The sequence below is a fragment of the Cervus canadensis genome, chromosome 19 (assembly GCF_019320065.1).
Source record: "Cervus canadensis isolate Bull #8, Minnesota chromosome 19, ASM1932006v1, whole genome shotgun sequence".
Classification (NCBI taxonomy): domain Eukaryota; kingdom Metazoa; phylum Chordata; class Mammalia; order Artiodactyla; family Cervidae; genus Cervus; species Cervus canadensis.
In genome coordinates, this window is record NC_057404.1 from 32,419,497 (window position 1) to 32,440,324 (window position 20,828).

General features: G+C 37.0%; 1 protein-coding gene and 1 pseudogene across 2 annotated transcripts in view; both read left to right on the forward strand.

Annotated features, from left to right (window-relative positions):
• Nucleotides 1-20,828, forward strand: part of GRID2 (glutamate ionotropic receptor delta type subunit 2) — a 1,570,085-nt gene that overhangs the window by 481,251 nt on the left and 1,068,006 nt on the right. The gene's annotated exons all lie outside the window — the stretch shown is intronic.
• LOC122422423 lies at nt 5,048-5,200 on the forward strand (annotated as a pseudogene).

Sequence of the window (20,828 nt, forward strand, 5' to 3'; positions counted from 1 at the left end):
ACCTTTGGTGGCAAAGTAATGTCTCTGCTTTTTAATATGCTGTCTAGGTTGGTCATAACTTTTTTTTCCAAAGAGCAAGTGTCTTAATTTCATGGCTGCAGTCACCATCTGCAGTGATTTTGGAGCCCTCCCAAAATGAGGTCTTTCACTGTTTCCACTGTTTGCCCATCTATTTGCCATGAAGTCATGGGACTGGATGCCATGATCTTAGTTTTCTGAATGTTGAGCTTTAAGCCAACTATTTCACTCTTCTCTTTCATTTTCATCAAGAGGCTCTTTAGTTCTTCTTCCGTTTCTGCCATAAGGGTGGTGTCTTCTGCGTATCTGAGGTTATTGATATTTCTCCCAAAAATCTTGATTCCAGCTTGTGCTTCCTCCAGCCCAGCATTTCTCATGATGTACTCTGTATATAAGTTAAATAAGCAGGGTGACAATATACAGCCTTGACATACTACTTTCCCAATTTGGAACAAGTCTGTAGTTCTATGTCCAGTTCTAACTGTTGCTTCTTGACTTTCATACAAAGTTCTCAGGAGGCAGGTCAAGTTTTCTGGTATTCCCATCTCGGGACAGTAAATCTGTCTTTTGAAGAATTTTCGACACTTTGTTGTGATTCACACAGTCAAAGGCTTTGGCATAGTCAATAAAGCAGAAATAGATGTTTTTTCTGGAACTCTCCCTTTTTCAATGATCCAATGAATGTTGGTAATTTGATATCTGGTTCCTCTGTCTATTCTAAATCTAGCTTGAACATCTGGAAGTTTACTGTGTACATTTGGAAGTACCATGTACTGTTTAAGCCTGGCTTGGAGAATTTTGAGAATTACTTTGCTAGCATATAAGATGAGTGAAATTATGTGGTTATTTGAGCATTCTTTGGCATTTCCCTTCTTTGGGATTGGAATGAAAACTGACCTTTTTTGGTACTGTGACCACTACTGAGTTTTACAAATTTGCTGGCATATTGAGTGTAGCACTTTCACAGCATCATCTTTTAGGATTTGAAAAAGTTCCACTGGAATTCCATCACCTCCACTAACTTTGTTCATAGTGATGCTTCCTAAGGACCACTTGACTTAGAATTCCAGGATGTCTGGTTCTAGGTGAGCAATCACACCGTCATGATTATCTGGGTCGTTAAGTTTTTTTTTTTTTTTTCCCCTATAGTTCTTCTCTGTATTCTTGCCATCTCCTCTTAATATCTTCTGCTTCTGTTAGGTCCATGCCATTTGTGTCCTTTATTGTGCCCATCTTTGCTTGAAAAGTTCCCTTAGTATCTCCAATTTTCTTGAAGAGATCTCTAGTCTTTCCCATTCTATTGTTTTCCTATATATCTTTGCATTGATCACTAAGGAAGGCTTTCTTATTTCTCTTTGCTATTTTTTGGAACTCTGCATTCAAATGAGTATATCTTTCCTTTTCTCCTTTGCCTTTCTCTTCTCTTCTTTACACAACTATTTTTAAGGTCTCCTCAAATAACCATTTTGCCTTTATTCATGTTTTTTCCCCTTGCGGATGGTCTTGATCCCTGCCTCCTGTACAATGTCATGAATCTTCATCCATAGTTCGTCAGGCACTCTATCAGAACTATCCCATGAATCCTTTTGTCACTTCCACTGTATAATCCTAAGAGATTTGATTTGGGTCATACTTTAATGGTCTAGTGGTTTTTCCTACTTTCTTCAGTATAAGTCTGAATTTGGCAATAAGGAGTTCATGATCTGAGCCACAGTCAGCTCCCAGTCTTGTGTTTGCTGACTCAATAGAGCTTCTCCATCTTTAGCTGCAAAGAATATAATCAATTTAATGTTGGTATTGACCATCTGGTGATGTCCATGGTAGAGTCTTCTCTTGTGTTGTTTGAAGAGGGTGTTTGCTATGACCAGTGGGTTCTCTTAGGAAATCTCTATTAGCCTTTGCCTGCTTCATTCTGTAGTCCAAGGCCAGATTTACTGTTACTCCAGGTATTTCTTGACTTCCTACTTTTGCATTCCAGTCCCCTATAATTAAAAGTACATCATTTTGGGTATTAGTTCTAGAAGGTCTTGTTGGTCTTCATGCAACTGCTAAACTTCATGTTCTTCAGCATTACAGGTTGGGGCATAGACTTGGATTACTGTGATATTGAATGGCTTGCTTTCGAAATGAACAGAGATCATTCTGTCATTTTCCAGATTGCATCCAAGTATTGCATTTTGGACTCTTTTGTTGACTATGATGGCTATTCCATTTCTTCTAAGGGATTCTTGCCCACAGTAGTAGATAGTAGTAGTAGATAACTTAGAATTCTATCTAAGTTAAATTCACCCATTCCAGTCCATTTTAGTTTGCTTATTCCCAAAATGGCAATGTTCACTCTTGCCATCTCCTGTTTGACCACTTCCAATTTGCCTTGATTCATGTTTCAAAGTCCCCATGCAATATTGCTCTTTACGGCATCGGACTTTACTTCCATCACCAGTCATATCCACAACTGGGTGTTGTTTTTGCTTTGGCTCCATCCCTTAATTCTTCCTGGAGTTATTTCTCCACTGATCTCCAGTAGCATATTGGGCATCTACTGAACTGGGGAGTTCATCTTTCAGTGTCCTGCCTTTTTGCCTTTTCATACTGTTCATGGGGTTCTCAAGGCTAGAATGCTGAAGTGATTTGCCATTCCCTTCTCCAGTGGACCATGTTTTTTCAGAACTCTCCACCATGACCCATCTGTCTCGGGTTGCCCTGCATAGTGTAGCTCATAGTTTCACTGAGTTAGACAAGGCTGTGGTCCATGTGATCAGATTGGTTAGTTTTTTGATTGTGGTTTTCAGTCTGTTTGCCTTCTGATACAGAACAATAAGAGGCTAATGGAAGCTTCCTGATGAGTGACTGAGGGGGAATTCAGATTCTGATGGGTGGGGCCATGCTCAGTCAATCTTTAATCCAGTTTTCTGTTGAAGGGTGGGGCTGTGTTTCCTCCCTGTTACTTCACCTGAGGCCAAACTGTCATGGAGGTAATGAAAATAATGTGACCTCCTTCAAATGGTCTCAGGCATGCACTACACTCAGTGCCCCTGACCCAGCAGCAGGCGACCGCTGACCCACGCCTCTGCTGGAGACTCCTGGACTCTCACGGGTAAGTCTGGCTCAGTCTCTTGTGGGGTCACTTTTTCTTTCTCATGGGTCCTGGTGCGCACAAGGTTCTGTTTGTGCTGTCCAAGAGTCTGTTTCCCCAGTCCTGCGTAAGCTCTGGTGGCTCTGGTGGAGTTAATGGCAACATCCTCCAGAGGCCTATGCCATACCCAGGTCTGTTGCACACAGAGTTCCTGCCCCTGAAGCTGTCCACTGTTGACCCGTAACTCCTCAGGAGACACTCAAACACAGTCTGTCTCAGTCTCTGTGGGTTCTCTGGGTTCTGCTGCGCACAAGGCATGTTGACCCCTCTGAGCGTCTCTGGCAGCTATGGGGTTTGATTCTAAATGCGATTTTGCCCCTCTTACCATCTTACTGGGGCTTCTCTGCCCTTGGATGTGAGGTATCTTCTCACAGTTGCTCCAGCTTCATGTAGCTGGAGTTGTTACTTTTCTCTAAGTACTGTCAGAGGAAAGTAAAATAGATAAAGCAATACAGAGTAGCTCTGGTGGAGTGTTTTATTTTAGATAGAGTTTTAAGGAACAGTCTCTTTAAAGTGACATTTGAACCTGAATTAAGTGAAGGAACCTTCCATATGAAAATCTGGGTGACAAATGATGAATGTTTCAGTGTGAATTAAAAGCAGAGAATTTGAGTCAGAAAAGAGCTAAATGTCTTCAAGGAGTAAAGGGAAGCTTGAGTGGATGAAACAAGGAAGTTAAATATAAAAATCTTTCAAGATATTATCATAGAAGTACTAAGGTCCATTCATATGGTAATCTTGTGGTTAATTTCATTCTAAGTGTGAATCATTGCAAGGATTTAAGTAGGGAAATGGCATTGTAATGTTTACATAATGTTTATAACTTACTCAGGTTTTGCATGGAAAATGCACTGTAGGAGGCATGAAAGTGAGTGAAAGTGAAAGTCGCTCAGTTGTGTCCAATTCTGTGACCCCATGGACTCTACAGTCCATGGAATTCTCCAGGCCAGAATACTGGAGTGGATAGCCTATCCCTTTTCTAGCAGATCTTCCTGACCCAGGGATTGAACCAGGGTCTCCTGCATGGCAGGCACATTCTTTACTAACTGAGCTATCAGGGAAGCCCTGTAGGAGGCATAGGTTTTTACAGATTTCAATAAGGAGGATATTCAGTTAATATTCCAAAGATGTTGATGGAGTGAAAAGGATGCTGTCCGTGGAGATGTTGAAAAGAAGGCGACATTTCTTTTGAGGACAGACATCTTGATGGACTGGTTGTGAGTGCTGAGAAATAATGGAAACATGCCAGATGTCAGGGACTGCTTCTTTCTTTTGTCTTATAAAAGGAGATCTAAGAAGAAATCAGTTGTTTAGATGATTTGAAGCTAGGATAGAAGTCTGTTCAGAATATGTAAAATTGAAAATCATCAACATACAAATCATTTTTAAAGCCTTGAGAACAGGTGAAATCTTCTGTGAAGACAGTATAATACAGAAGAGTAGAGGGCCATAGATTTAGCTCAAGGGCCACTAACACTTAAAGTTGATTGATTGGAGGAAGAAAAGCCAAGACATGTCACTCATAAGAAGCAACCATTGAGGCAGAATGAAAAGCTGAAGGCTGTTGTTTTCTGGAAGCCAAAAAGCTATATTTTTAGAAGGAGAACGTAGTCAAGTGCTGCTGAAAAGTTGAACACATTGATAGAAATGATTAACCGTTGGATTTAAGCAGCATAGAGGTCTGTGTTGACCTTTGCAGCAAAATTTTAGTGGGGATAGTGAGGCAAATTTCCAACATGAAAGAGCTTGAAAAGAAACAGGGCACATGTGCTACAGAGTTGGGGTGTTGGGATCAAATAGAATTGACTGATGTTGATACCATTGTTTTATTTATTTTTTCCTGTGAATGGAATTAGATAAACCCAAGAGAAACATTCTATCAAGAGAAGATGTATCGCTTCTCAGCCTTTTGACTAAGATCAAGTGTAGTATCTGTTCTTATCAGTTTAAAAGGGAAGATGTAAAGGAAAAAAGATTAAAAATCATGCAAAGGTGAACACTGATAATATGAGATAGAGAACAGTTAAGTGCAGGAGCTAAGGCCTTGAGTAGATCAGAAATGCTGGGATACAGAGTACATGTACATCAGATGCTTTTAGATAAGTACATGAATACTTGCATTCAACAAGGTCAGTTAAGAACTTATCAGTTCAGTTCAGTTGCTCAGTTGTGTCCAGCTCTTGCGACCCCATGGATTGCAGCACACCAGGCTTCCCTGTCCATCACCAACTCCCAGAGCTTACTCAAACTCATGTCCATTGAGTTGGTGATGCCATCCAGCCATCTCATCCTTTGTCGTCCCCTTCTTCTCCCACCTTCAATCTTTTCCAGCATCAGGGTCTTTTCCAATAGTCAGTTCTTTGCATCAGCTGGCCAAAGTATTGGAGCTTCAGCTTCAGTGTCAGTCCTTCCAATATAAATATTCAGGACTGATTTCCATTAGGATTGACTGGTTAGATCTCCTTGCAGTCCAAGGGATTCTCAAGAGTCTTCTCCAACACCACAGTTCAAAAGCATCAATTCTTCGGTGCTCAGTTTTCTTTATAGTCCAACTCTCACATCCCTACATGAATGTTCAAAAAAACATAGCTATGACTAGACAGACCTTTGTTGGCAGAGTAGTATCTCTGCTTTTTAATATGTTATCTAGGTTGGTCATAGCTTTTCTTTCAACTAGGAAGTGTCTTAAACTTATTTAATAAAAATTAAAAACTTGTAAATGTAGGAATGGCAGAACTGGTGTTGGGAAAGAGATCTGTTCTCTTTATTACTTCTCTGTTTTTCAAAGTATATGTCAGAATCGTTAGCTGAGAATAGAGGAAAACAAGTTTGAGGCTTGAAGAGCGAGATCTAAAATAATTATCTCAGGGCATACAAATAAATAATAACTGAGATGGAGAGCTGCAGCATACATCAGCCCCTCTTTTCTTTTGGTTGAGATTGTGTTCTGTGTTTATTTGGAAACTCACAATATATATTATACAGATATATATAATATGTATTATATATATATATATAGTGTTTCCAAATGTGTGTGTGTGTGTGTGTGTGTGTATATATATATATAGTTAAAACATCTATAGATAAATAAATTTTGATGTGAATCCCCAGATAGCCTATTATTTAATAAGTGTGATCTTTTGAGACAATAGGTCTGACTTTAACAGGATAAATTCCTTAATCCTTAAACCTTCAACTTCCTTATGTATTCAGTAGGGATGCTTTAATTTAAGAATTTTAAAATTTTGAGTCCTTTGAATAACAGCCTGTAAATAGGTCTACCAAGAAAAGAAAGTATTTTGATTGTCTGCTCTAGTGACAGAATTCTAGAAAACACATGGAATTATTGGGAAAGGTCAGTTGGCTATACTAGTTAGAGAGAAGATCATATCTTAAAATGTCATTCCTTTATCTGTTCATAAACAAACAGGTAGTGATCTTTCAGTGGAGATCTGTAAGACCTCCAATAAATCTGGACTTTCAAATGTGCCTCAACTTTTCTTTATGATATTACCTCCACAAACTCTTTTTATATGCCCTATATTTTTGTCAGACTGGCCTTGTTTCTCTGACAGGTCCCATTTCATAATTATTTGCCTGCTTTTTCTAATAATGTTCTTTATACCTTAATATCACCCCCTCATTTCCTCAAGTTAAAATCCTATTTATATTTATAGTCCTAAATGGATATAGTATTTCCCCAATACTTTCCCAAATGCAGATGGCCTCCTCCTTTCCATATATTTATTGTTTTTGATTTTGTCTTATATGTCTTTAAATAAGTGCTAATGAGGGTTAATTGAGTGTATTAATTGATATATATGGTATTTGATGTTAAGAGTAATATTAAATATATTCTATATGTGTACTTATGTAATATCTATGCTGCTAAGCTTCTTGAGAGAGGAACTTGCATTAAAGGCTTCGATTCCTCTGCCAATAGGGACTTGCACATTATAGGTATTTAATTAATATTTGAAGGAGCAAGCGTTATGAATGCCACACAGATCTCTCCTCAGGACTGAACAATTTCTTCTCCTAACTAGTGGGAAGATTGTCTAGCCAAAAACTGTCAACCCTTTTTGGAAAATGCTTTGGCTGAGCTAACACTCATTTAGGGCAGTTTCCACACCCAATGACTGATCAACATGGAACTGATAGACACAATGGTAAAAGAAGAGGGACAAATTTAGTGAGTAGCATTGACGTATATAAAGTACTGTGTGTAAAATAGATTGTTAGTGGAAAACTGCTGTATAGAACAGGGAGCTCAGCTTGGTGCTCTCTGACGACCTAGAGCTGGGGAGGAGTGGGAGGGAACCTCAAGAAGGAGAGGATGTAGGTATACTTATAGCTGATTCATGTGGTTGTATGGCAGAAACCAAGACAACGCGGTAGAACAATTCTTCAGTTAAAAATAGATGTTAAGAAAAAAAAGAATGCAAAGCCCCTTTGCCCCACCCAGGACTGTCCAATCCACCCTAGCCTCAGGTCTTCCTGAAGGTTGGCCAAGGCCTGTGACGCACCACGGCCTCACCTGCAGCCCTCTCCATCCCTGTCCTTCTCCTTGTGCGCCCCAAACTGACTGTCCTCATAAGTCTGCCACAGTCACATCTTCATTTCACTATTTCCTAGGGAACCCCAACCTGTGGCAGCCAGGAAGAACTGTTGCAAATTAAAAAGCACATTTTTGTGTTATGCAGTTTTTCAAACTTTTGAATCATATCTGCTACTAGGAAATAGCATTTTTGAGCTTAATTTGTTCTTAAAATATACAGGTAGCTGTGAGTGCACTTGGTCATGAGGGTCTAGATGATCAAGTTTTGTTGTGACTAGTATTCATTAAAAAGACAGGTTATTACACTAGTAGGATGCAATAGTTTTTAGGTTTCATGATGCTGCCACTGCTAAGTCACGTCAGTTGTGTCCAACTCTGTGCGACCCCATAGACGGCAGCCCACCAGGCTCCTCCGTCCATGAGATTTTCCAGGCAAGAGTACTGGAGTGGGTTGCCATTGCCTTCTTCGTTCATGATGCTAGGCCGTTGGTTATATGGAGAAGTGATGAAATTGTCCTTACTAATTAAATCTACTATATGGGAACTCTACAAGGAACTCTATTTCATATATTGAATTAATGCCCATTTTAACTTTATTTTATACACTATCTGTTGCTTTTTATCCAGACTGTGATCACTGCAAGCCTTAGTGAGAAAAAAACACATTTTTTTTAAATAATCAGTTTTCTATCTTATGCTAGACTGTACATGCTAAAGAAATTTCTCAATATTTCCTAGTTTTTATATTATAAATTATGATTGACTATTCTTGTGTGGATTTTTGTAATAGACAATACTGATTAGAGTAGGATGTTACCAACCACCTATTTATGCTATTTCACTTTATTTTCAGATTTTCAGTCTGTACTCTGGTTTCTTTATAGCTCTATTTAGTCACATATAGGAAGAGTAATCAAGAGCTTCTAGATATAGTATTCATGATAAGAGTAGAGAATTCACATGGGATCTATCCCACAGTCTCAGGGGGTTATTGAGGTCAAAAGTGACCAAATATTTTGTGTCTGAGTGCCACTAAAATGCAGACTTAAAAGTCTGTCATGCTGCATGTCTTGACCCTATTCTGTGTCATTGGTCCTTGTAGTGTGGGGGATACTATTGTGCAAGTGCTTTCATGGCAACTGCAGGCTCACAGAAAAGGTCTTATGAAATATGAACAGACTGACTCCTCCACTCCCTGCCCCTCCCCCTCCTCTTCTATCAAGAATGCACACTGGTGAGGAAAGATCAAATACAGCTAGGAACTGAAATCAGTCACTTCCTCAGCCAAGGGTTCTAAGAAAGGTATCTTGTCATTGAAATCAAGAATATGCCAAATTCCTGACTTTTACTTGGAGAATTGAAGTTGCATTTATATAATACATGCTATATAACAAATGCTAAGTTTTAACAGTGTTTCTATGGTGCTGTCCAGGCTGAGATGATCACTAATCTCTTACTCTGATTAAAAACATTAAAGCCTTGTTATAATGAATATACATATATCTTACCTTTTTTCTAAATAGAATGAGCTTTAATATAGATTCAAATGAATATTTTTAAATAGAACCTTTAATCTGTCACTTTATCTTAATTCCATTTCCTTGTTAAAATGAAGAAAAGTATTTTATTATACCTATTTATTTTAGAAATTCATCTGATCAAAATTGACCTCTTTAGTATTTTTACATAAACTTCTTTGGTCATCTGTGTATAGATTTTCATAACTCAACATCAGAAGATGAAATATGAAATCATAAATCATAGTGATTTCCTACTTATGCTTTTCTCCTCAAAAAGTCACATTCAGGTTCCCTATTTTTGCTCACAACATACCCCCACTTCCTTGATATCCATTCATATTTGTTGAATGAATGAGGACTTTATAAAGAAGTAGAAATGAGAGAGAATACTTAAATTGCAGTGCATCTCAGTATGATTGCTGTTTACTTCCTGATGCCTTATGGTCTTTTTTTAAGCAAGAATAACACACGCAGATCATGCCTGGTTTCTAAACCTTGCTCTTCTCTGTTTCTTCCCAGTTCTGAACACGATCTTACTGTCTCCATGTCTTTTCTCACACACTGTTTCTCTTTTTTTAACGAGTGTTAGTTAATATGTTCCCTAAACTCCAGTTATTCTTGGGCTTTCCTTGTGGCTCAGCTGGTAAAGAATCCACCTACAATGCGGGTGACCTGGGTTCGATTCCTGGGTTGGGAAGATCCCTGGAGAAGGGAAAGGCTTCCCAATCCGGTATTCTGGCCTGGAGAATTCCATGGACTGTGTAGTCCTTGGAGCCGCAAAGAGTTGGACACAACTGAACAACTTTCACTTTCACAGTGTTATTGAAGTGTTATGTAAGTATGGGCTGGTGGGTGCTTCTAGCTGAACAATACTATCAGTAGACTTTGAGTGTATATAAAATTACAGTAGCTCTTCCTCCCTTAAAACCTAAGTGGGTTATTAGAAAGAGTCAGCTTTTATTTTAGGTGTTGTAGTAATCTATAACCTATACTGAACTAGAGTGAACTTTGTAATGATATTGTATTCATGTATTAAAAAGTGTTTATATAAGTTCTAGTCATTGTCGTTCTAAATTTGTAATTAATGGTAGAAGAAAGAAAATAAGTACATGACAGAAAGAAGGAAGAAAAGGAAGGAAGTCAGTGAGTGGTAGGTACTATGAAAAATAAGACAGAAAAGGAAATTTAATAAAGCAGTGTGATATGTATGCTGTGATTTTGTTTAGAATAGTCACAGAAGACACTTTGGTTTTCTTTCTTTCTTGTTTTTTTATTTATTTATTTATTTATTTTTTCAGTGGGTTTTGTCATACATTGACATGAATCAGCAATAGATTTACACGTATTCCCCATCCCAATCCCCCCTCCCACCTCCCTCTCCACCCGATTCCTCTGGGTCTTCCCAGTGCACCAGGCTCGAGCACTTGTCTCATGCATCCCACCTGAGCTGGTGACCTGTTTCACCATAGATAATATACATGCTGTTCTTTCGCAACATCCCAGCCTCACCTTCTCCCACAGAGTTCAAAAGTCTGTTCTGTACTTCCGTGTCTCTTTTTTTGTTTTGCATATCGGGTTGTCGTTACCATCTTTCTAAATTCCGTATATATGTGTTAGTATGCTGTAATGTTCTTTATCTTTCTGGCTTACTTCACTCTCTATAATGGGCTCCAGTTTCATCCATCTCATTAGAACTGATTCAAATGAATTCTTTTTAATGGCTGAGTAATATTCCATGGTGTATATGTACCCCAGCTTCCTTATCCATTCATCTGCTGATGGGCATCTAGGTTGCTTCCATGTCCTGGCTATTATAAACAGTGCTGCGATGAACATTGGGGTGCACGTGTCTCTTTCAGATCTGGTTTCCTCGGTGTGTATGCCCAGAAGTGGGATTGCTGGGTCATATGGCAGTTCTATTTCCATTTTTTTAAGAAATCTCCACACTGTTCTCCATAGCGGCTGTACTAGTTTGCATTCCCACCAACAGTGTAAGAGGGTTCCCTTTTCTCCACACCCTCTCCAGCATTTATTGCTTGTAGACTTTTGGATAGCAGCCATCCTGACTGGCGTGTAATGTACCTCATTGTGGTTTTGATTTGCATTTCTCTGATAATGAGTGATGTTGAGCATCTTTTCATGTGTTTGTTAGCCATCTGTATGTCTTCTTTGGAGAAATGTCTGTTTAGTTCTTTGGCCCATTTTTTGATTGGGTCATTTATTTTTCTGGAATTGAGCTTCAGGAGTTGCTTGTATATTTTTGAGATTAATCCTTTGTCTGTTTCTTCATTTGCTATTATTTTCTCCCAAACTGAGGGCTGTCTTTTCACCTTACTTATAGTTTCCTTTGTAGTGCAAAAGCTTTTAAGTTTCATTAGATCCCATTTGTTTAGTTTTGCTTTTATTTCCAATATTCTGGGAGGTGGGTCATAGAGGATCTTGCTGTGATTTATGTCAGAGAGTGTTTTGCCTATGTTCTCCTCTAGGAGTTTTATAGTTTCTGGTCTTACATTTAGATCTTCAATCCATTTTGAGTTTATTTTTGTGTATGGTGTTAGAAAGTGTTCTAGTTTCATTCTTTTACAAGTGGTTGACCAGTTTTCCCAGCACCACTTGTTAAAGAGGTTGTCTTTTTTTCCATTGTATATCCTTGCCTCCTTTGTCGAAGATAAGGTGTCCATAGGTTCGTGGATTTATCTCTGGGATTTCTATTCTGTTCCATTGATCTATATTTCTGTCTTTGTGACATTACCATACTGTCTTGATGACTGTGGCTTTGTAGTAGAGTCTGAGGTCAGGCAGGTTGATTCCTCCAGTTCCCTTCTTCTTTCTCAAGATTACTTTGGCTATTTGAGGTTTTTTGTATTTCCATACAAATTGTGAAATTATTTGTTCTAGTTCTGTGAAAAATACTGTTGGTAGCTTGGTAGGGATTGCATTGAATCTATAGATTGCTTTGGGTAGAATAGCCATTTTGACAATATTGATTCTTCCAATCCATGAGCATGGTATGTTTCTCCATCTGTTTGTGTCCTCTTTGATTTCTTTCATCAGTGTTTTATAGTTTTCTATGTATAGGTCTTTTGTTTCTTTAAGTAGATATACTCCTAAGTATTTTATCTTTTTGTTGCAATGGTGAATGGTATTGTTTCCTTAATTTCTCTTTCTGTTTTTTCATTGTTAGTATATAGGAATGCAAGGGATTTTTGTGTGTTAATTTTATATCCTGCAACTTTAGTATATTCATTGATTAGCTCTAGTAATTTTCTGGAAGAGTCTTTAGGGTTTTCTATGTAGAGGATCATGTCATCTGCAAACAGCGAGAGTTTCACTTCTTCTTTTCCTATCTGGATTCCTTTTACTTCTTCTTCTGCTCTGATTGCTGTGGCCAAAACTTCCAACACTATGTTGAATAGTAGTGGTGAGAGTGGGCACCCTTGTCTTGTTCCTGATTTCAGGGGAAATGCTTTCAATTTTTCACCATTGAGGGTGATGCTTGCTGTGGGTTTGTCATATATAGCTTTTATTATGTTGAGGTATGTTCCTTCTATTCCTGCTTTCTGGAGAGTTTTAATCATGAATGGGTGTTGAATTTTGTCAAAGGCTTTCTCTGCATCTATTGAGATAATCATATGGTTTTTGTTTTGTTATTTTTTTTTAATGAGTAGAAGGAGTTAGCCATAGGATTATTGAAGGGATAGTTTTTTTTAAGAGAAGGATTAGCAAATGCAAATACCCTGAGGCAGGAGCATGCTTTTATTTAAGGACTAGAAATGCTTTAGTGGGGCGTCCCAGCACAGAGAATGGAAAGTAAAATTGATATTGTTCTTACTTAAAAAAAAAAAAGATTAGAGACATTAAGTTTAGTATTATAGAGTGAACATGTCAGAGAATGAGGCTCCTAGCTCTTTCTCCCCAGTATCATCTGCACATGGCAATGCCTCAAAGGGTGAAATGGATGCTTGTGCTCCAGCCCTCATGTCCATTTTCTAGTCTTTCCTTTAAAGACTCTTTGTGGAATTTATACCTGACAATTTACCACCACATCTTTGGTCAAAATTGAGTCCCATGTTTTTGCATAGCTGCAGGGAGGCTAGAAATATATATATATATACATTCTTTAGCCTGGACCTTCATTTGCCTGGTCAAAAATTAAAAACAAACAAACAAAAAACAAGGTTTTTAAGTTGTTATTTTACTGAATGGCTAGAAAGCATTTCAAATTGAAACTATATTTAAATAACCATGTTCAAGCTCAATATGTTAGAGTTTAATCTTTGGATGTTAAGGATATGAATAGGCCAGTGCTCCCAAATTCAGAATACCGATCCTCTCTCATCCTTTTTTAATAGCTCATATTTTCTTTCTAGCCCTACCATGTCATACACATCATTCTTGCAAATTTTGGAGCCACATATACTTCTTCAAAGGAGCCTTCTCTTGCCACAGATTAAATCACTACACCATGTATTACCCCCTAATTAACGTCTATATTTTCCATTTACAAACAACACAATTTGTTTTTTTATACGTGTATAAGAATTTTGTTAGTATTTGTACTTCTTATTAGGATCTAAGAAACATGAATGTGATCCATGTCTACAATGCCCATCATTGTATTCTTGAGTACTAGCACAATATCTAGATGTGATCACTAGTCTTTTCTTGAATAAATGAACATTTGAATAAATGAATTCACATAGTAATGGTAGTAGAACTCAAGCCAAAGGTATTGGATTTAAAGGTCTTAATGCTAAAGTGTAGGAGACTGGAAATTTCCTGGAATTATTTTAATAAATATATCAAATCTATTAGAATAATTTATTCATAATACATGTTGCTTGTGTATGTGTAAAGACCATCAAAATACACATTACCTCTATACAATACTTCTGAAAAATTTGTGACCTGGTAAGCTACAAAGTAGCAAAACTGATGTTATTTTATAGACCTAAATAATCATTCTTGTGTTAATTAGAAAATATTAAGTAGTCTTTTGAAAAAAAGTACTTGCTCATGCTTTCAGTCTTATACTGATTTTCTTATAGTTTTTTTTTTATTTTCTTATAGTTTTAAGCTTATATATATATATATATATATATATATATATATATATATATATATATAATGACCTAATATAAAACTAAAGATAGTGTCAGTCATCAGTATACATGTCTTTCTTTTTTAGAGATTTAAGAAGTTATCAAATAATGAAGACTAATTTCAGAGGAAGGTTACAAACATAAAAGCAAATTACTTGGACAAATTTGAGCATTATTTTTCATTAAAAATCAATAACCAAGCTCATTTTTACAGGCATTGTTATAAATACATGTTATGAGTAAGAATAAACAGAATTTATTTGGAAGTTTTCATTGATCTTTAAGAACTGATGCTATTGTTAATGAAGCAGAGACCTTTTCTGGTGTGTAAGGCAGAATATTTTTTTGGAATTCTGTCAACCATGCAGATAGTTGATAGCTTCTCACAGTCAGCCTGACACTTTTAGGTGGAGGTTTACTGTAGCATACAAGAAACAGTGGCTTGTGATACAGCCAAATGACTGCTAAAATGATATGAAAAGAGATTTCGACTGTTTATGGCACTACTAGTGTACCTGAAAGTTTAAAAGTACATTTTAGTAGTTGTGCAAGGATCGGGATAGAAAGACTAGAGCCCTCACTTTATCCACGTCAGCTCTTAGCACAGAAAGGCACCCCCTGATTGCTGTCATCACTTGCAGTGGAAGCTCAAGAGATGTACAAAATTACTTTATTTTCAATTTTACCTTGACCCTGTGTTTGATCCTTGCCTCTCTGCTAAAATTTAGATTTGGTGGGATTCAAGAGAGAAATTTTATTTTCATATGCACTTCTGTAGATACTGACCTAGAAATATACTACCATTATATGCATAAGTGATCCAATTTGCATGTGGATTCTCTCTCACTGAAAGCATGAGCAAAATTTGACTGGTGAGCTCCAAGAGATAGGTTTCATTGCCTACTGTCAATGCAGGTAATCCTCTGATTTATAGAGGTACTTTTTCCAAGAAAATCTATTTTAAGTTAAAATAACGTTAGTCAAATTAAATTCTCCTCAGGAAAAATAATGACAAAGAGGATTCTTTTTGAAGGTCTGATAGTCAAATTCTTATAGATAAGAAGATACTCTCTCTGAGGATTGGGATTTTACCAATAAATGAGTTGAATGGAATGATGTATCTGTACAGAATAAGATTTTCTATAAGTCATATGTATAATTTAAAGAGTAATGCATTGATAATCATAGAAAAATGTATTCACTATGATTAACAATAATCATTGTGCACCAAAGCCATGGTTCTATATATTGCAATGTTTCTGAATAGTTGCTAACCCTAAAGGATAACTTTATATCATCAAAAGTGATATCTATTAATCTGGTTAAAACATTTATTTCAAAGTTAGTTTTAGGTGTAGAATATTAGCTGAGAGTTAAATAGGATAGAACCAAGTTTGTATCTCATATCTATTAATTAGTAGATGAGACCCCAAGTGATATACTGAGATTCTTTAAGTCTGGTTGCCAATTGTCTCCAGTATTCATTCTCTTATTCATTTTTGGTAGTTATTCACCTTCTTCTGGACCTAGGGAAATTCATATGACTTACGTTATGCCCAGTGGGGGTTGAGAAGAAGTGATGTAGGCACATTCTGGATCTTACCCTTTTAAAGTACCTCTTTGCCCTCCACTGCTCTTACATCCTTCCAATGGACTGCGATGTGGACATAATTATATTGAAGAGCTCGCTTCAGCCACACCAGTAAAGACAACACCCCAAGAATGACAGAACCAGTAGGTAGAAGGAATCTGGGTTCCTGTTGATCTGTGGAACAAGGGTGCACTCCTTACCTGACTGTAGCTCTGGAATGAGAAACTTCTATCTTATTCAAGCCATTGTATGTTTGTGTCTCTGTATTACAGCAGCTTTGCTTAGAGCCAGACAGTGGTGACTTTGCCGAAGGGATTAGACTCCCCAAAGCTTTAGTTTTATAATTCATAAAATTGAAATAGTGGTAGTACCTATTCATAAAGTTTACTTTGAAGATAAAATAGTTACTGTATAAAAACTATTTAAAATAGCATTTTGGACATAGTTAACATTCAATAAGTATTGGATGTTTATTTTGAATCTTTGAGTTATTAGTTTAACTTATTTCTGTACTTTAAAAATTGTTTAAAGTGAAGTGAAATATTTTTATCTTACTAAACAATAATGAGCAGTACTGAAAAAAAAATTATTGTAAAGAACACATTTAATTTCAATGCCGTGAAATCCAGTAGTTTTTATTTTTAACTACAAAATATTTTCAAGGCAATTCCTGCAATTATGTTTTTGACGTTTTTGAGAAATTAGTACAGACTTTTGTGCTAGTGTTGTATGTGTGTGCACATGTGCATAGATGTGTTTCACATTACAAACTTTCCTCTAGTACATCAAGTTCACAGGCACTCCTTGGCCTTTGAAAAATATATCTTTTGGTTTCCAGAACTGCCATTCCATCAGGACTGGCAGTAATATGTTATCTTAATGCCACATGATTATCCTAAACTGTGGCTGACTTTTACACTTCACTCACTTTTATTAAAAAAAAAAAAAAACACAAACACATTTCCATAGCTTCCGCTTGAATGCACAATATTTTCCAAATTCTTTAGCATGGTATTGAAAATACTTTTTAGTTTAGCAACTAATTAATTATAAGCATGGCAGTGTGCTAAGTTGCTTCAGTTGTGTCTGACTCTTTATGATCCTATGAACTGTAGCCCGCCAGGCTCCTCTGTCTGTGGAATTCTTCAGGCAAGGATACTGGAGTGGGTTGCCATGCCCTCCTCCAGGGGATCTTCCCAACCCAAGGATTAAATCCATGCCTCTTATGTCTCCTGCATTGGAGACTTAGCACTAGCGTCACCTGGAAAGCCTGATTAATTTACAGTGAATATTTATTCTGGTTTGCGTTTTCTTAGTGCATTACATCCACGATGGCCATTTTTCTGTATTCATTAAGAATCACTATTCTCTACCTTATGTCACATTTTATTTTCAAAGTGCGTTCTTTAAAATAGTACTCTTGACAAACAGTCCATGTAAACTACAGTCTGTTATCAAGAAAAAAGTATGAAATACTTCGGGTTATGTTCTTTTTTTGGAGACAGTCAATGTACATTAGCTGTTATAGGCTCCGAATAGTTCTAGAAAAACAAAATATGATTTAGTTTAACCCATTTTCTTCAAGTATATTACTGAGATGCTTTCTTTATAAAGAATCTATTAATCTCAGAGCACTGGTTTTGTGGATCCCGCTTTGAGAAACCCTTATACAAAAGCTGGCAATCACTAGAATCACAAGATTATCCCTGCCTCATCACCACCGACACAATCACTCCCTTATCTCTATGCTGTTAGAGCACTCTTACTTCATTGTGCTTCCACACTCCTTAAACTTCTGATGGATGCGTCATCCTTATATTGATTGTGAGCACATTTAAATTAGTACTGTGTTTTCTCTTCTTGCTGTCGCTGTCCATTGCCTAATTTAGCATATGTGGTGGGTAATTAGTAACTTGTTTCTATATTCCATACTTTCTATTTGAGTGGAAGCATAATATTTTAAAGAAGAAAAAGTATATTAAGACTTAACCAAATAAATATCTTTCAAATGGTCTAAGCTGTTGCTTGTCCATATAATTCCACCATTAGTTACAACAGTTATGGAACTCTATTAGACTCTCCATGGTTCAGTTTCAGAGAATGATATCAATCTATCTGTTTTAAATAAAAAAGGATTTTAGGACAGGTTACTAAATGCCTTGGTAGATTTGAAGAAACTGTTTGAGCTGTCAACAATGAATCACAAAGCCACCCCATTGAACCAAACTCCCCAAGGAAGTTAATGCTTCTTTTTTTGATTAGGAGCCACTGGATTGAGAACCGCTCCATAGGATCATGATACTACACTCCAGAAATTATTACTACTGTTTATTCTGGATTCAAAGCTATTTATTCTGGATTCAGAACTGTTTGAGACATAATTCAGAAGTTACCATACTTCAATCTGACAGGTGTAACCCCTCTTTTACCAACAGATGGCCAGACACTGGAAATTAGGTTCATGCTTATTTAATACTGCTAAAATTTAAAAAAAAGATGCTATTTTTTTTAATTTTTAATTTTTTTTCATTTATTTTTATTAGTTGGAGGCTAATTACTTTGCAATATTGTAGTGGTTTTTGCCATACATTGACATGAATCAGCCATGGATTTACATGTGTTCCCCACCCCGATAGGCCCTCCCGCCTCCCTCCCCATCCCATCCCTCTGGGTCTTCCCAGTGCACCAGCCCTGAGCACTTGTCTCATGCATCCATCCTGGGCTGGTGATCTGTTTCATCCTTGATAGTATACTTGTTTCAATGCTGTTCTCTCTGAACATCCCACCCTCGCCTTCTCCCACAGAGTCCCAAAGTCTGTTCTGTACATCTGTGTCTCTTTTTCTGCTTTGCATATAGGGTTATCATTACCATCTTTTTAGATTCTATATATATATGTGTTAGTATACTGTATTGATCTTTATCTTTCTGGTTTACTTCACTCTGTATAATGGACTCCAGTTTCATCCATCTCATTAGAACTGATTCAAATGAATTCTTTTTAATGGCTGAGTAAAATTCCATTGTGTAAATGTACCATAGCTTCCTTATCCATTCGTCTGCTGATGGGCATCTAGGTTGCCTCCATGTCCTGGCAATTATAAACAGTGCTGTGGTGAACATGGGGGTGCATGTATCTCTTTCAGATCTGGGTCCTTGGTGTGTATACCCAGAAGTGGGATCGCTGGGTCATACGGCAGTTCTATTTTCAGTTTTTTAAGGAATCTCCACACTGTTTTCCATAGCGGCTGTACTAGTTTGCATTCCCACCAACAGTGTAAGAGGGTTCCCTTTTCTCCGCACCCTCTCCAGCATTTATTGCTTGTAGACTTTTGGATAGCAGCCATCCTGACTGGCGTGTAATGGTACCTCATTGTGGTTTTGATTTGCATTTCTCTGATAATGAGTGATGTTGAGCATCTTTTCATGTGCTTGTTAGCCATCTGTGTGTGTTCTTTGGAGAAATGTCTGTTTAGTTCTTTGGCCCATTTTTTGATTGGGACATTTATTTTTCTGGAATTGAGCTTCAGGAGTTGCTTGTATATTTTTGAGGTTAATCCTTTGTCTGTTGCTTTGTTTGCTATTATTTTCTCCCAATCTGAGGGCTGTCTTTTCACCTTGCTTATAGTTTCCTTTGTTGTGCAAAAGCTTTTAAGTTTCATTAGATCCCATTTGTTTATTTTTGCTTTTATTTCCAATATTCTGGGAGGTGGGTCATAGAGGATCCTGCTGTGATTTATGTCAGAGAGTGTTTTGCCTATGTTCTCCTCTAGGAGTGTTATAGTTTCTGGTCTTACATTTAGATCTTTAATCCATTTTGAGTTTATTTTTGTGTATGGTGTTAGAAAGTGTTCTAGTTTCATTCTTTTACAAGTGGTTGACCAGCTTTCCCAGCACCACTTGTTAAAGAGGTTGTCTTTTTTCCATTGTATATCCTTGCCTCCTTTGTCAAAGATAAGGTGTCCATAGGTTCGTGGATTTATCTCTGGGCTTTCTATTCTGTTCCATTGATCTATATTTCTGTCTTTGTGCCAGTACCATACTGTCTTGATGACTGTGGCTTTGTAGTATAGTCTGAAGTCAGGCAGGTTGATTCCTCCAGTTCCCTTCTTCTTTCTCAAGATTGCTTTGGCTCTTCGAGGTTTTTTGTATTTCCATACAAATTGTGAAATTATTTGTTCTAGTTCTGTGAAAAATACTGTTGGTAGCTTGATAGGGATTGCATTGAATCTATAGATTGCTTTGGGTAGTATAGTCATTTTCAAAATATTGATTCTTCAATCCATGAACACAGTATATTTCTCCATCTGTTTGTGTCCTCTTTGATTTCTTTCATCAGTGTTTTATAGTTTTCTATGTATAGGTCTTTTGTTTCTTTAGGTAGATATATTCCTAAGTATTTTATTCTTTTTGTTGCAATGGTGAATGGTATTGTTTCCCTAATTTCTCTTTTTATTTTTTCTCATTGTTAGCATATAGGAATTCAAGGGATTTCTGTGTGTTAATTTTATATCCTGCAGCTTTACTATATTCACTGATTAGCTCTAGTAATTTTCTGGTAAAGTCTTAGGGTTTTCTATGCAGAGGATCATGTCGTCTGCAAACAGTGGGAGTTTTACTTCTTCTTTTTCTATCTGGATTCATTATATTTCTTTTTCTGCTCTGATTGCTGTGGGCAACACTTCCAAAACTTTGTTGAATAGTAGTGGTGAGAGTGGGCACCCTTGTCTTGTTCCTGACAAAAAAGATGCTTTTGTGACCATGTTTGGAAGTAAAAACAAAAGCATAGTCTCTGTCTTACTTTCTCCTTCCAAAGCTTCTTTGATTCTATCTGATTAGAGGAAAATAACTATCACCTAAAGCTCTAGCAGCAAGGGAATTTAGCAAATGAAACATTTCCCTTTC